Genomic DNA, 18433 nt, shown 5'->3' with positions numbered 1-18433 from the left:
CTCTTTTTTGCCTCCTCTTTCAATCAGGCAATCAATCAGCAGCATGTATTAAGTACCAATCATATGTTCATTCTGTAGGTAATCTAAGATATTGAACCTGACCTTCCTATACCAGCAATTTAATTGAATGTCAAAGTTCTTCCCATGAAACAATGAGTACTGTTTAGATAAATAATAGTTTTTCTACTTGGGGATCTTAGACTCAAGCGTCTTATCTGTAGTAACATCTAACTTTCAGAATTGTTGTGAGGATTAGTAGAGATGCCATATGAAGGTCACTAGAGTATTGACTAGCACATACCAAGAGCGTAGGAAACTGTAGCTTGTGCCATGGATAATGTGGGTATCTATAGTGGTGGACAGCGAAATTTTGAATAGTTTAAGCATGTGGGTTCAAATGGTAATGACATGTTCATGGAAGCATTAATGTGCATTAGTTTGATGTCCATTTTCAGAGGAAGAGCTAGTATCAGATTTTTTTTTCCTGAATGAGCCTTCTGTATTCCTTTTTTTGGGCTACCACATCAAAACACCACAAACTGAGTGATTTAAACAACATAAATTTATTTTGTCACAGTTCTGGAGACTAGGAGTCAAAGATCAAGTTATCAGCAGGTTTGATTTCTTCTGAGGCCTCTTTCGCTGGTTATAGATGGCTGTATTTTTGTATATTCCCTTGGTTGTCTCTCTGTGCATGTGTGCTTCTGTATCTCTCAGCATGTCCAAATTTCTTCTTCTTATAAGGACTCCAGTCATGTTGGATTATGACTCACTGTCAAGACCTCATTGTAAGCTATTCACCTCTTGAAAGACCTTACTTTCAAATATGGTTACATCCTGAGGTGCTAGGGGTCAGGACTGCAATATATGAATTTGAGGAGGACACAAATCAGACCATAACACCTTTTCAAGGTGGAACAGACTTACAGAGATGGATCATGTACAAGTATTATTATTGCCTTGTCAAAGGACCCCAGTGGAAAAGAAAGGATAAGAGAGATAAGGGAATAGTTTCTGACCATTGCAGATGAATGTGTCACACACCTAAAGTGCAGAAGAGTACGCTGACACTCTATGGATGGATCTCCAGGAGATGGAGTCCAATTATACAGAGGAAGGAGAAATAGAATTTCCCTCAGTGGGTCTCAGGAGGTGTAGCTGCAGGGCACAAAATGAGAACACGTCTTAACACCTCAGTGCCTGGAGAAATGATAATTGGCACAGCCATATCCTTCTTACAGGCCAGCACTGCTTTCTTTTCAGAGTCAAGAGGGAAAGAGAAGAGGGTTTCTAATGGTGTTTGTGGTGTCCAGGCATCCAGGATCCAGAAACACTCAGGCAAGATAACTATGCCAATACTTTAAAAATATACTTACATATCTAAGAATGAACAATTATGAAAGTGTCGTTGCAGGTATCACCATCAAGTACTATCTTCTGGAGCCACATTAGTCACCAGCAACACAGCGATGCTCCACAGAAGCTGCAAAACATAATGGTGAAGACTCCGGGCTCTGGCTTTGAAGTTTCTGGCTGACCATCAGAAGTAATACTTATGACTTGGGCAAAATGGGTGGCTTTGGGCAAATTCCTTGACCCTCATTTCCCAACACCTTCATATCTAAAGTGGGAATAATATTCTTTCATCATTGGGTAGCCTGAGAATTACATGAGTGAAAATGTGTAAAGTGCTAAGAATATTTCATTACCAAGAAATCCAGAGCAAAGAACTCGATCTCACTAGAGGAGAGGAAAGCTCCTAAAGGTTCATTGTCACAGCAAATAAAAATACAGGATGCCCAGTTAAAGTTTATTGTCATATAAATAGTAACTATTTTTAGAGTAAGTATGTCCCAAGTACAGCAGGGACACTCTTATACTAACCATTTGTTTGTTGTTTGCTTAAAATCACACTAACTGGGCATCTTGTATTTTATCAGGCAAACCTAAAGGAAGCATACTTAGTGATAATGGGAAAGAACATCAAAGAGCACAGTACCTTGAATTTCATAATTGTTTAATACACTATGGGCTGCCTGAATGATTTAGTAAGCCAAGGGGCTATAATGTAGAGAACCTGTGATAGAAAGATAGCATTTGGATTGACAATGCATTAGGAAAATTGAATAGCTACTTAAGAGTTGAGTAGAAAAATGAATTACTAAGCATCATGAAAGTAGCCACTGAATTGTCATCTCAGTTCTCCAGCAGAATTTATGCATTTAGAAGGCATCCAGTAAAAGCTTGATACATGAAATACTAGTGAATGATTAAACAAATAAAGAACAGATATTTGACTGAATAACATATATGAGAAGAGTGAATTAGAAAATACACAGTAAATGAAAGGGATCATGGACTCAGGGAGATAAGTTAGGATTGGCTTGTAGGAATGAAGAACAATCTAGAACAGATGGAGTTGAAATGGAGGGAAAAGATTCTAAAAATATTTCAAGATTAAAGTCACATGACAGGGTAACTACACACAAGCTTTATTATCATCATCCAGCTGTGAATACTCTCCCCAGAAATGTGTTGGTTCAGTTGCCTCAGACTCCATATAACACACATTGTAGTGGTACAAACACTTCATGTGAATCCCTCAAGGCTTTCCATTCCAAGGATTCTGGCAAGAGTACAACAACAACAACAACAACAACAACAACGGCAACTTCGTTTGCTTTATGTAAGCACAAAAGAGTTTAATCATAATCAAAAGTAAACATTCATTAGACAGTGAAGAGTCATATTGTTTCTAAAAGGACTTCTAAAAGTAAAAGATAGGATGTATATACATTAGCACTAGAGAATCTTTTTTTTTTTTTTTTATGATAGTCATAGTCACAGAGAGAGAGAGAGAGAGAGGCAGAGACACAGGCAGAGGGAGAAGCAGGCTCCATGCACCGGGAGCCCGACGTGGGATTCGATCCCGGGTCTCCAGGATCGCGCCCTGGGCCAAAGGCAGGTGCCAAACCGCTGCGCCACCCAGGGATCCCAGCACTAGAGAATCTTAATGTAAATAAGCTTCATCTAAGACAGTTGTTCCAGTATTCTGATCTGTATGCATACCAGACACTTCCAAAAACTCCTTTCTTTTGAATACAAGAGAAAAATATAATCCAACCTATTTGAAGCAGCAAATCACAGAGGATTTTCTCTTCTAACAGGTACATGCTTAGTGCTTATTGATGCTATATCATCACAACCACTAGTGCACAAACCAACAAAGGAATAAAAAAGAATTCAGAGAAAGTAAAGTCATCATAAGGCTTATTTATATAAATGAAGTAGGTCTCCCATTAGCACAGAGAGGTGTTGAGTTTTTCAAATTGGTCAGAAATTATACATGGCATTTCTTTAAACTTGACAGCTATGGAAAATCTGTAGCAGGAATAGTGTTTATATTACGTAAAATAAAAATAAGTACTATTAATATGATTATATTAGGATTCATGGAGAAATTGCAGTGGTTTATTTTTTAAATATTTGATGATTTTGGCATATCACAAAACAATTTTTAAAAGCATTGTTCTATAATTTTCAAGCTCATTTATTTCAAAAAAATGTAATCGTGTTTCTGATGCAATTAACCCTAGCTCAAATCTTTGAACATTAATTGGTCTCATTAACACAGGTTTTTTTTTTACTTTTAACTCAGAGGGGGACAAAGCTTTTCCAAAAACCCCCAAATAGTTACAGAATTGAACTTTGAAATTTTCTCTGTGGAACTTCTAACAGAAAAGCAGGTTGTCTGATACCACACATTTAGTTGGATGGCATGCAAGTATTGCTACAATCCCCAAAATGATCAGGCTTGACATTCACACTGTCCCACTTTCATCCCCCTCACAGTTTTGCCAAAGGATGTTGTTCTCTCACTGTCACATATTTAGAAATCCAGTTTCATATTTTCTGAGTATTCTATAATCCAGCACTTTTGCAGTACTAGGAGTACAAGTGCAGTAAGGACAGAACAGAATTAGAGAGCCAAATGGAAACACCAACAAGAATGTTTCCATCACTATTTCTCTTTCAAAAACAGAGACAAATTAAGTCTCTAGCAGTAACACAGAAAGTGGAACATTTAAGTTCAGCTCATATTCTATCATGAAATTAAGTACTGGCTGCTAAGATCAGCTAACTAGCATTAGCAATACTCAAAATGAAGAGCTAGGAATCAAAATAATGCAAAGAAAAAATTCTTTCAAATCCTTAGTCTAATTATAATCTTATACTTAATTGAACCCCACAAAATGTTGAGTTACCTCAAAAAGGACTGATAATATTGTTATAAGAGAATCAAAAGGTAATAATAGCAATAAACCAAACTTTTATTCACTCAATATTTATTAAACCATAATTCAATGTGCTAATATATTAAGTATATTAATAGAAGTATATTAATTAATGTGAGTATATTACATTAAGTATGACACATAAATAAGTCTTAATGTGGTTTCAAAAGCTGTAAACACAAAAACTAGTTAGAAGTACACACATGAGCAGTGCTTAGGTGGCTCAGTGAGTTAAGCAACTGATTCTGCGGCTCAGGTCATGATCTCAGGATTGTGAGGTGGAGCCTCGGGTCAAGCGTGGAACCTGCTTGGGATTCTCTCTCTCCCTCTCTTAAAAACTTTTAAAAAGAAGAAGTACATACACGATTGGTCCTAGGTGCCATAGGCATATCACAAAACAATTTTTAAAAGCATTGTTCTATAATTGTCAAGCTCATTTATTTAAAAAAATGTAATCGTGTTTCTGATGCAATTAACCCTTGCTCAAATCTTTGAACATTAATTGGTCTCATTAACCAATTTTGTTTTACGGATTTTTTTACGGTTAAATAAGCCTAGGCTTAGTTCTTAGCCTGTGAAACGTCAGCATTAGTTACCTAAATTAATGTATCTTCCTAAATTAAACAATGTATTTTCCAACAGAAAATTTAGATTCCTATGATATTAAGAAGGACATCAGACATAATAAGTCACAGGAAAAAATAAATTTATTTTTTAATTAATTAATTAATTAATTATTCATAAGAGACTCAGGGAGAGAGGGAAAGACATAGGCAGAGGGAGAAGAAGGCTCCCTGTGGGGACCTGATGTGACTCTGGGATCATGACCTGAGCTAAAGGCAGATGCTCAGCTACTGAGTCACCCAGGTGTATTTTATCTTAAAATAAATTTTAAAATGAAACATTTCAGCTTGAAAGAAAAAAACTGATATTCAGTATACCTAAAATTGAATTATAAGCCTTGATTTGAATAACCATATAGTATATCAGGGAAAATGACTGGTATCTAAATAGCTATAATACAAGCTAGAACATGATTAAATACTATAAAAGAGGACCAGAGCATGAGATAGTACTTCAAAGAAGGAAGAGAAGGTATCCAGTTAGGAAATCTACCAAATTCCATGGGAAGAAAGTATTTCAATGTTGAAGTCTTTGGGAGGGTTTGGGCCCACTGGGCTGAGATGGAGTTCTATGTAGAGGGAATACTACAGGCAAAGCTGCAGAAGAGAGAAATTCTGAGACATATACCATCAGGTCCAGAGAATAGTTCCATTGGCAAAACATGCTATATGTAAAGGGGGAAATATGAGTAATACTAGTAGGGAAATAGTGAGAACATAAAGGGAAATACAATTTCCCTAATTTCTCAGTGCTCCTATAAAAAGCCTATCCTCCTGAGACATAGAAATAAAAGAAAAAAGAATGTTTGCTTTCACTTTCCCTAGAAACATTTTACCTTCCATATGCCATTAAGATTAGATCGGCACTTATTTGTACAGTTAATTACTCTGATCCATAATTATGGTAACACTTCTCTTATCTCCCCTAGAGAGCCAAATGGTTACAATATGGATTAGGCCCTTAGATTAAATAATCAAGGTATCAAGAAGACTGTTTCCCTAGGAATTTATGATTCAAAAGGGATGAAGCCCAGAATCTGGATACATTTTTAGGTCAAAAAAGCTGTGGACTCCAGGTTTTACATGTTCCTTAGAAAGACGCACTCACATTCTAAAAGGTTGTGAATCATTTCCGTCCCATTTAAAGAACAAGGTGTTGTTGTTTGTTGTTGTTGTTGTTGCTGCTGTTGTTTTATCTCCTTTCAGAAGGGGAAAGGAGCAGCTGTCTTTCCCCTGAACAAATCCATTGTTCTCCATCTCTCCTCTGGGAGTGAAACTCATCACTTGCCTTGAAAGTGTCCATAGGAGCTTATGTTGCCTACAGTCTAGCTGTAGGAAATTAAATGTTGAAACGTTACTGTTGATCTTGTGTGTGAGACTCTTTTCTCTTATCTGGACGCCTTGTGTTTCTCTACTAACATATATATAAAATTCACATGCCTACACATATATGTCTATATACACATACACATATACATAGATACACAGTATTCACAAATACTCATACACACACAAGGGAGAATATCTCAAAACCTTCATAGTTTTTGACAAAACAGTCAGATCACGAAGAACGTTCACTGGCAAGCCAAAAGTTTTTGCTTTAAAATGCTTCCTTTTGAACTGCATGAAACACCTTCCAAAAGCTGCAGGGAAGTGGTGTCTCATCCCTGCAGACATTACACCAACTTCCAGCATAACATCATTTCAGTGATGTTATAAAGTGTTGCTGCAATCCACAACAGAAAACGTAGAGACAGGTGAAAATCAAAACAGCAGTTGAAACCTAAGACAATTTAGTTCAACAAAACTCAATTCTATTTAGTTAATCTCCTCTTGGGAATTATGAAGATACTAAAAAAAGATATTTCTCAAGACGGTTTCCTTCAAGGAACTGACATTTTTTTTCTCGTGAGACAAGTCAAATTGAATACTTAAACTAGACCAGTGCTAAGATTTTTAGTTTAGACAGTAGTTGCTAAAAATAGGGAGAACTCAGTGCAGTTAGGAGACCATATTTCTGAAGGACATGTGTTCTGAAAGACTCTTCTTTCCCTACTTCATTATTAGTCATTTCCTTACATTGGTAGTTTCCCAAATGGAACTGATAATTCTATACTGACCTGCCTGTAACCCTCTACATTCTCCCAAAGCACCAGACGTCAAGAATGTAAGGATAAGAAAGTCTGGGTTGACCAGATTCAGAAAACATAAGAGCATCTAGAATTCGCTTCATTTTTCACATTCAAGATCTTTGTACCTCTTAACTTTGGAGTGAGATAAGCTTGTGTTTGGTCTTGGACAGTTTATTTATCTCTCTGAGAGACAGTTTCTCCTCTGTGCAATCATGAGACTACGCAGATAAAATGAGATACCAGGTATTAAAATGACCATCCTATCATCTGACTCATAGACTCTCAATAAATATTGTTCTCTGCTCTCCTAAAGCCACTCCTCCCATATATACTTGATTCTAGAAATGGCTTTCAAGTGAAATATGGGACAACAGGGATGTCATTGTAGTGGGCAGAGGTGGACAGTCAGCGGTATATAAGGACATAAAACTACTTATGATTTTCTAGCTTTAGACATAAATATGAAAGGTGACAGACATAGGAAAAATATGGAGAGTTCCCTGTGGTATTGCTAGCTGCATGAAAAACATGAAAAGCAAGTGTTTGAATTTTTTCTCCTCAAAAAAAAAAAAAAAAAGCAATAGCAATGACAGAGATACAAGCGGGGAAAAACATGGATCCAAATGAATTTTTAAAATATGCAAAAAAAAAAAAACAGGACTGCATTCAGTTTTACGAAAAGTATCAACATCACAAGGGGTGATCAAAAATGTTTCCAAGTTAAAGGGCAAAAAAATTTTTGAGAAGAAAGTCATGATTTATTTTTGAAAATTTTAATAATGTAAGTGGCTCAGATTTTCAATAAATTGCAAGGTTTTCTCAGGGGGAAAGAATAAGCAATAGAAATTAATAAACTACCAAAAAGTGAAAATTACATTTAGTTGAGTAATGAATCTGAAAATGTGCTGGAAACTCAGGGAAGTTGATCCACTATCGAGTTCCTTGAATGACTGGATCTTTTCTGATAATACTTCTTATATCTTTTACTTTACAGTGTGTGATCATTGCCATCATTTGATAAAAAGAAGTTTTTTAACTGAAATAAATCAGTGTGTTTTCATGGTGCTACCTGGCTTTAAATCTGAGATAACACCAGGCACAGGCTTTCTCTACCAATCTTGAAGTTTGGTCTGAAAGTTGTGCTTTTGTTTTTCAAGACTATTGCTGTTTGAGTTGATTTTATATAGGTTTCTTCTAAAAATATATTAATCTTACTGATTTGATGCCAAGATTTTGCTTTCTAAATAGGAATTCTGAAGCTTCTCCTTTCTCACCTGATGACAGCTTCCCCCGTCGAGGACAGGAATTTCATGGCTCATAATTTTTCCTTATGTGTTATATATTCAATTTAGTAAAATTCTTGGTCAATTTCCCTTGTAAGATTTCAAGTCCTCTAATACCTGGAATGCATTCACTGCTTCCCTCTATCTTGAAAAAATAGAAATAACAAACTCACTGTGTTAATTACTTTCTCAAGTGTATTTACCAATTCACACAAATTTCTCAAAAAATAAATTTTGCATTTTTTAATAAGCCCGCCAAGTCCCAGTTAGAAATAATATGCCAAAAACGGCACTAGGCTGCCTTTAAATGGTGTGATTAAAGAGCACAGGGGGACCTGTCCATTGAACTTGCTTCAAATGAAGTAATAAAGTTATCATTAGATGAAATCAATGCCAAGGGAGTCTATGAGAGATCTTAGAACACCTGTTCCCACATCAGGCATTTTTTTTTTTACCTTTTTATTGAAAGTATACTGAGAAATACACAATTGATTAGTATATAACTCAAAGAAAATGCCAAAAATTTAATCTGCCTGTGCAATAAATAGCCTCTTGTGAATCACTGTTCTGGTCACTACTCCTCCCCAACAGAAGAAACACTATTCAAACTTAACCATAGATTTTGCTATTTTGAAGTTTATATAAATGGAATCACAGAGTATATGCTCTTGTGTATCATTTATTTTGCTCCATATGAGACTTAGGAGATTTACCTATGTCACTGAATATGGTCAACCCAATTTTTAGACGTGCTAGGCAAATCTGTATATTCTGCCCCCCCCCCCCAATTAGTGGCCGTTCCCAATCTGCCATATTTACGTACAATGCTTGAACCAGTAGAGTAATAGCTTTAAATTCTGTGAAACTATCAACTCATTATGAAAACTATGAAGCATATGCAAAAGTAAATGGAAGAATAAAACGAACCCACGTGTAGCTATCATCTAGAGTCAACAACTTCATCGAATCAGGAATTCTTGGGATCCCTGGGTGGCTCAGCAGTTTAGTACCTGCCTTTGGTCCAGGGCATGATCCTGGAGTCTTGGGATCGAGTCCCATGTCAGGCACCCTGCATGGACCCTGCTTCTCCCTCTGTCTGTGTCTCTGCCTCTCTCTCTTTGTGTGTGTGTGTGTCTCTGATGAATAAATAAAATCTTTTTTAAAAATTAGGAATTCTTTTTTAAAAAAAGATTTATTTATTTTAGAGAGAGAAAGAAGGAGTAGGGTGGGGAAGGGCAGAGGCAAGTTGTGAGAAAGTCTTAAGCAGACTCCATGGTGAGCGCAGAGCCCCACTGGGGGCTCTACACACGGCTTGATCTCAGGACCTGAGCTGAAACCAAGAGTTGGCAACTTAATAAACTGTGCCACCCAAGTGCCCCTAGGAATTCTTGTTTCATCTGCAATTCTACTTGCTTTCTCCTCTTTAGTTCACAATATAGGATTATTTTTTAAATACCCAAGATCATTACATCTATAAACATTTCAGTGTTTAACTCAGAAAGCCAGTAATCATTTTAAAATTTAGTTTAAGTACATTATCATACATAAAAATAAAGAATTCCTTACTCAGTATTCTTGTCAGCATTTAAATGTCCCAATTTTGTCATTTTCCCCATTTTTTTAAGTCTGTCTGGTTGGCTGCTTAAAGCAGCACTCAAAAGAAGTTCATGTGCTTTAAATGGTTAATATGTCCCATTTAAGCCCTAGTCGTCACCCCCCCATCTTGTTCTTTCATATTTTCCCTTGCAACTCATTTTTTTTTAATTTAAAAAATGGAATGGTCTTGAAAATTTTACTACAATATGAATTTAATGCTTGTCTTCCCTTGGTATCTTCCCCCTGCCCCTCCATTAGATTAGCTAGTGGTTATTTTGTATATTTTTCTCCCAAGGAGATTAGCTTTTACATTTATTCATTAGTTCCATTGTTTTTATGTTTTTCAAGTCATTAATTTCTGTTTTATCTTTATTAATTCTACTCTCATTTAGTTACTCCTTTTCTAGTTTATTGAGCTGAGTGTTTAATTAATCTATTTTCTTTTTTATCTTACTTACATAGGGATTTGTACCCTACTTTTTTCTTTGGTACTTATTCTACTGCTGTCCCACAGATTTTTGTATTCCATACTCTATCATTTTGAAAGAATTTTGTAATTTTATTTTTCAAATGTGACCCAAAAGTTTCTTGACATTTTTTAAATTTCATTCTTAAGTTTAACAACCTAGTTGGTTTACATTTTCTGGATTTTTTTTCATTATTCTTTTGTTTTATAAGTGTGCCCCTGTATATTCTTTGAATCTCTTGCATTTTGTGCTTTATGAGTTATTGCTATGTTGGTGTACACATAAATATTAATAACTCTATTAAATTTATTGTGATTTATAGCCTTTATATAAGATTATAAAATATACTTATTTCTAATGATTTTTGGTCTGACTTCTGCCTTGAAAGTATGATTGTGAGCCCTGCTTTCTTTTGATTTGTATTCACCTAGTATATCTTTGCCCATATTTTATTATTTTTAAGGTTTGCTGAGATATAATTTACATACAGTAAAATTCATCCTTTTAGGTTCTATGAATTTGGACATCCATAAATAGTCATGTTGCTGCGACCACAATCCAAACATAAAATGCTTCCATCACCACAAAAAGTTGCTATTTTTAGTGAATCCCCTGCCAATTACTAATCTGATTTTCTCCCTACTGAATTTCCTTTATCCTTTTTTAAAGCTTTTATTTAAATTACAGTTAAATGTACAGACATTTAAATTTAACAGACATTTAACAGACAATATTATATTAGGTTCAGGTGTACAATATAGTGATTCAGCACTTCCATACCACACCCAGTGATCATCATAAGTGCCCTCCTTCATCTGCATCACCTGTTTCACCCATCCTCCCCTCTGGTCACCATCACTCTATTCTCTATATAGTCTGTTTCTTGGTTTGTCTCTCTTCCTCTCCTTTTTTTCCCCCTTATGCCCATTTGTTTTGTTTTTTAAATTCTACATATGAGTGAAACCATATGGTAGGTATCTTTCTATGACTGACTTATTTTGCTTAGCTTTATCTTTGCTTCTATAACTTAGCATAAACATAAAGCTTTTAAAAGCTATCCATTTTGCTATACGGGTCATTAGTTCATTCATTTGTGGTGTTGTGTAGTATCTGTTTTATGCATATATGTTCACCAGTTGAAGGACATTCGTTTTGTTTCCATAACTGGGCAAATAGTGAATAAAGCTGCTATAAATATTCACATAAAATGTTTTGTGTATCTTCATTTTCCTTTAGGAATTACCTAAGAATGGAATACCTGAGCGATACGGTAAATGTATATTTGGTTTTATGAGAAACTGCTGACTGTTTTCTAGAGTGGTTGCACTACTTTGCATTCTTATCAGCAATGTATCAGAGTTCCAGCTGCTGTCAGTTATATTTTTTTCCTCTTTTTCCTTTGCTTTTCTTTACTTCCCTTCCTTGCCCTTTCCTCCCTCCCTTTTACAATAGGTGTACTGTGTTGTTGAATTATGGCTTTAATTAGCATTTCCTACTGATTAATAACGGTGATCTTTTCATGTACTTATTGGCCATCTGTAATTATTTTCTGATAAATGTATGCTCAAATTTGAGGTCCTGTGTCATATACTTTATACGGAGTTGTGAGAGTCCTTCATGTATTTCAGATATCAGATAAGTGTTTTGCAAATATTTTCTTCCACTTTGTAGCTTATATTAGCTTCTTTTTTAAAAGATTTTATTTATTTATTTATTTATTTGACAGAGAGAGTGAGTGATAGCACAAGCAGAGGGAACAGCAGAGGAAGAAGCAGGCTCCTCACTGAGCAGGGGGCCCATTGTGTGGCTCAATCCCGGGACCCTGGGATCATGATCTGAGCTGAAGGCAGATGCTTAACTGACTGAGCCACCTAGGCTCTCCTTGTATTAACTTATTAACAAAGAATTTAGAACAGCATTTGCTTTTAATTTCGATGTCCAATTTATCATTTTATTTTATGGTATTTTGTTCATGTGTGTCCTATCCACTATTGCAAAGTACTAACCACTTACTAAAATTCCCCTCAATTGTGTAATATTTCCTCATGATTAGAATGAGATCACTTATTTTTGCCAAGAACAAAAAACACACAGAAATCAGAAATCATGTTCGGACTTTCTCTAACAAATCAAGTGGTATATGATGCCGGTATGATTTATTACCAATGATGTTAACACTGATCACTTAGTTGAGATGGTGGCTCTCATGTTTCTGCACTGTAAATAATCTCTTTTCATTTTTATATTTTTAAGAACCTTGTGGGAAGATATTTCAAGTTTATGCAAATTTCTTGTTTTTCATCATATTTTGGCCACTAATTTTAGCATTCAGTTTTCATTCAGTCTGTAACTATTATTTCTATGGTGTTTGCCTATTGGGGCTTTCTATTTCCACCATTCTATCTACATTTATTAATTGTATTTTACTATAAAAAGATGTACTGTTTATTTATTTATTTAGTCATTTTTTTCAATCTGTATAGATTTATGTATATGTATTTTTTTCTGAGTTACAATCTAGATTTTTTTTCCCAACTTGTCCCACATTTGGGCATTGGAAGTTGGAAACTCTGTCCTATAAACATTCCCTTAAAAAAAAAATCCCTCATTATTTTTCAGTCCTTTTTTATTTTCTGAAAATACAAAATGTTCCAGATTCATCTTATAATTTACCTCATTAATACTTAAAATCTTCAAGGAGCCCTGGTCCTTTTTATCAGGAAATGATATTTAGAAACCATGTCCTGGATGTAAGGTTTGCTTGCTATTATTTTAATTAACTGAATTTTGGTAATCAGAATTTTTTTAGGAAATTATCCATTTCATCTACATTTTCAATTATTTTCTTCATAAATGCTTGCAATGTAATTTCATGATTTTTAAAAAACTTTTTTCTGAAAAAATATTTATCTTTTTATTTTGTCTTAGTTTCTACCTTCATGCTTCCCTTCCTTTCTTTCTTCACCAAGTTAATAAGTAATCTTTCTTTTTTGTTCACTTTTTTGAAAAATTAAGATTTTCAAATTATTAATTAGGTCCCCTGTTTTTCTCTTCTTGACCTCAATAGCTTTGTATCCTTATTATTTCCTTCTCTGAGCTTTGTGGTAGGCAGAATAATGTCCCTCTAAAAGATGTGCACATCCTAATACCAGGAACCTGTTACATAGGAGAAGGGAACCAAGGCTGTAGGTGGCATTAACATTGTTAATCAACTTATCTTAAAATAGGGAAATTCTTCTTGGTTTACCTGAGATCATGGTTATTTCAAGATTGTTTCCTTCTGAAGACTTCTGGTGTCCTGCTGACCACCTTTGACATTCCCAAACTCAGCCGCATCTTCCCTTGGTACTCTCGCAGTCTACCTCAATTTTCCCAAACTTTCTCATTTTATAAAAACACTACACTGGTCATACTGAATTAGGGACCTACCTTACTCCGCTATGCCCTCATCCTAACTTAATTAGTTGCATCTGCAAAGACCTTATTTTCAAATAAGATCACATTCTGAGGTATGGAGGGTTAGGACTTCAACATGTGAATTGAGCTGTGGGGGAGGAGGCACAATTGAACATATGACAAAGACAATCTTTTGTTTTAGATCCAGTCCATTTTTGAAGTTTTCCCAAATACATTACTTTCAGGGTGATTGCTAACTGATAGCTATAAATTTGAGGAGTTGATTTAGTTCTTCATTAAGCACCAATTTGATTCTAATCTGCATTTTGCTATCTTTTTGGTTCCAAAATATTCAAAACCTAAAATTAAAGGATCAAGCTGATTCATAAACTTCATAATGTGATGTTGATTTGTACTCATGACCTTGGAGATACTAAGATAAAGCTAAGGAAGATTTGCCCAAAGTATAGCCTAAGAAACAATGTACATAATACCTGATCAGGCATCCAGAGTTAAAAATAAACATTAAATAATGTTAAATATATTTAAATCATTTTAATTGCTATATAAATATTAATTTTATATAAGAATTAAGCAAATCATTGTACACATAATTGAATTCATTTTAAATTTTGATTATTTAAATACTAATTAAAAATGTTATAAATTTTTTTAAAGATTTTATTTATTTATTCAAAGAGATGCAGAGAAAGAGAGAGAGAGAGAGGCAGAGACAAAGGCAGAGGGAGAAGCAGGCTCCACGCAGAGAGCCTGACGTGGACGTGGGACTCGATCCAAGGTCTCCAGGATCAGGCCCTGGACTGAAGGCAGGCGCTAAACCGCTGCGCCACCGGGGCTGCCCAAAAATGTTATAAATTAATATTAGAAATGTTTATACAACTCTGTATTACCCATAGATACCTGAAAAGGGAGTCTGGGAATCAATAAGATCAGCTGGGGTTTCCCCAAATAATTGATGAGAAATTTGGGTAGAATGTCCAAATTTCATTCCCCTGTCAAGGGAGAGTAAACTTCAGTCATGAAATGTAGTAGTTTGTCTTGGTTCTCTGTAATACATATTTCTCCAGGCCACTTTTCCTTGTGTAGGTGAAGATTCAGAATGCAAATTAATCACCTAATGGTTACTATATATATATATTTCACTTTCTCTAAAATGTCCTCCTCCTGTCTCAAAAGTTACATATGTGTATAAGGGTTGGTTATGAGATTCCTCCCATTTGAAGTTGTAGGTTACTATACTGGAAGTAACACAAGCAAGGAAGGATACATTGGGGTCCTTTGGTCATTTTATTACAACTGTGAAACAAGTTCTGGTACAAATTGAATGTGTGGTCACTCCAGATTATAAGCAACCTCATTTAATTGTCAAAGAAACATGCTTGCCATATACTTTCTTGAGTCTGGCTGAGTTTCCATGAACTGTTCATCTGTTAGAATTCTGTATTCATGGGGCATGTTGAACACTATATGCCCATGAAATTAACTCTATTCCCAAGTTGGTTGTCATATACCCCTGACATACAGTGATGGAAAAGGCACATAATCTGTACATTTTCTAAAAGCTCATAATCCCAGTCTAATGGTAAAAAATATATCAGAAAAATCCAAATTGAAGGAAACTCTACAAAATAACTGATTGACACTGTCAAAACTGCCAAGGCCATTGAATACAAGAAAAAGCTGAAAAACTATCAAAGATCAGGGACACTAAATAGGATATGACAAACTATACTAGATTGTGGAAGAGAAAAAAGACATTAATTTTTTTAAAACTGGTAAAATCCAAATAAAGTGAAGTATTCAATTAAAAATAATGTACCAATGCTAGATTCTTAGTTTTGACAAACGTAGGTGGCAATGTAAGCTAATAACATTGGGGGAAGCTGAAACTGGATGAGAGTTTTTAGCAATCCTTTGTAAATCTTAAATATCCCCAAATAAAAAGTTTATTTTTAAAAGTTACTTTATCCCACTTTCTTGCTAGCTATTATCCTTCCTCTTCATCTGACAAATAATGATAATGATAATACTATGTTTTAAAATGAACATTTGGGGATCCCTGGGTGGTTCAGCAGTTTAGCGCCTGCCTTCGGCCCAGGATGTGATCCTGGAGTCCCAGGATCGAGTCCCAGGATCGAGTCCCATGTCGGGCTCCCTGTGTGGAATCTGCTTCTCCCTCTGCCTGTGTCTCTGGCTCTCTCTCTCTCTCTGTGTCTCTCATGAATAAATAAATAAAATCTTTAAAAAAATAATAAAATAAAATAAAAAATAAAATGAACTTTTCTCAGAATTTTAATGGCAACTAAGCTAATAAATGAATATAAATTATAAATATTTAAAGATATTATTAAATTATGCAGAACAAATAATATATCACTGAAAGAAACTGTCCAAAACTTTAGTTTATAAGATCCCTTAAATAAAGTCTATCAAATACCCTCGTTACAGAAAAAAAATGGCATTCACACATAAAGCAAAAGGTTCTATTTAGGTAATAACTTCAGATCTGCAACACACATAGGAAAGTCACATTATGTCTTATTTAGCATTCTCCCTCTTTGAAATGGCAAATTTTCATGTTAATATCAAAATGTACTAAGAATTCCTTAGACCATTTTCATCTATTTTTCAACAAAAGCTATTGAGATAACTGTAATACATAAAGAAGCACTGTTCAAGGTGAAGAAGAAAAAAATGTGGCATGAGGATAAAACCTTCTTGTCACCAAGTTTTATAGCTGATAGCAGATAGAAAATACTGTGAAGAACTTCTCAAACTGGCATCTCAGAAATCCTTTGTGTATGACTAACTGCCTTGATAAACTGCAATTACATTTGTAGCAAAAGGTCCTGGAGAGGAAAGGTATTGACCCAGGGAAAATGAAAAAATCCCAAGGCACTCTTTGAAGGCCATTTGTAGCCATACTTAAATAATTACAGTATGAGCCCAGCCTTTTAAACCGTGTAGCTCTTAAATTCATGAGCTGAACCACAGGTGTGTAACATAGGTTAATACATCTTTTACTTAGTGAGAGTATAGCAAACAATTCAGTAAATGAAAATCAAACTGTTATGTAAAGATATTGTACTAGTGCAAATTTTAAGGTCAATATAATTATTTAGATACTGAAAATAGCCTTCTTTTGCGATAATGGCATTTACAGGTGATCGTTTAAAATTTTAATTCAAAGTTTACTAATATCAACGTTACACAGCACATAGTTTCAAGAATCAAACAGATTAAACAAGGCTTCTTGTAAGAACAGCAGGTCCTGGCTTGACTCCATCCTTTTTTCCCAATCTTGAAATGACCAAATTTAATTTTTTTCAGATGATTCATTAGTATATAATTCTGATAAGGTTTTATACCTATATGCACTTATTTTATCTTAACAGTAACATTAGGTTTCTAAATCAGAGGCAGACCAATTGTTTACTTGCAGAATATCTTGCCTCAATTCTCCACACTCCATTTCATCTGAAGGGCAATTACTTCTCAAGTTTTTGTTGCAATCTGTTTTGAGGAAAACCAATATAAACCAGGGTCTCCCTTCACTTCCCATGCAAGAGGTCTATATTTCTGATTTCAGAAATTATGAAATTGGGAGATTATATAGGAGTTATCACATCTAACCCCTCTCCCCTGCTGTAAGAGACTCTGAGACAGACACACAGGGACAGAAAGCTTTTCTTAGAGGAACAGGGAAAGGGATCCACCCTCAAGTATAGGTATTTGGCTCTAGGGGAGATCAGAAAGTTTTTATTAACCTATTACCTTCTGAATGGGGTAGATGGCTCCACAATGAAGGACAAGTAGTTACATGTCAAAGAGCCTTGGGGGTGTGAAGAACAAATAGGTCTGGGGAAGGGAAAGGAGACAATTTTCTCCCTTTATAGCACATAGATTTCCATCCTCCAAAAAGCCTCTACCATGCAGAAATATGAAAATACTTATATTGCTTCCTGTTGCACTCCACATTTGCAAATGGTATACTTATATTACTATTTCTATTTTTTTTAAATTGTAGGCACTACTTTTGGCACCTTGTTCTTTCACACACACACACACACACACACACACACACGCACAACGAATACTCCCTGCCCCCAAACTCTCAATGTAGTTTTATCATAATCTTGGTCAGCTCAACATTCAACACTTGTATTATTACCATGTCAATGATATTCGCTATTGAGGCACGTAACAAACTATGATAGCTTTCCTTTACTGTTCAACAAAGGAATAAAGTCTACCTTGCAGCTAATAATGTATTTCCCCCCCTATTACTGAGTATCCTGTTTATTATCCACTAATCTAAGCCCACACTCTCCCCTCACCTGTCTTTAGTTATGTTAGAAAGCCAAAAGAGTCAGTCTATCCAGTTCACCCTTGTTGAGGAGCTTTTCTGCAGAATTATGACTTGCTGTCTCACAGAACAATTCTGCAGGCAGGAAAGTTAGGGATCTATAGCAGCCACCTGTGCTTTCTCACCTCACACTGTCCCCACTTCTCTGATTTCAGCTGCAGCTGTGGTAGACTGTGCTCCGTGATCTCAGACCTACCTTTTTGCGGCATCATCCCATCTCAAACTCTCCTTGTATGACTTTCTGCCCTCCCACT

The 18433-nt window shown here is 35.3% G+C and overlaps 1 long non-coding RNA gene across 1 annotated transcript in view; it reads right to left on the bottom strand.

Annotated features, from left to right (window-relative positions):
* Positions 1-576: 576 nt before the first annotated feature.
* Positions 577-18433, bottom strand: part of LOC119874506 — a 232974-nt gene continuing 215117 nt past the window's right edge. The window contains exon 5 of the long non-coding RNA XR_005369356.1: positions 577-1483. This is a non-coding gene — a long non-coding RNA (uncharacterized LOC119874506). The remainder of the gene's footprint in view (positions 1484-18433) is intronic.

The sequence above is a fragment of the Canis lupus genome, chromosome 14 (genome assembly GCF_011100685.1).
Source record: "Canis lupus familiaris isolate Mischka breed German Shepherd chromosome 14, alternate assembly UU_Cfam_GSD_1.0, whole genome shotgun sequence".
NCBI lineage: Eukaryota > Metazoa > Chordata > Mammalia > Carnivora > Canidae > Canis > Canis lupus.
Note: the sequence above shows the minus strand (reverse complement) of the source record. Positions and strands in the feature narration are given on the sequence as shown.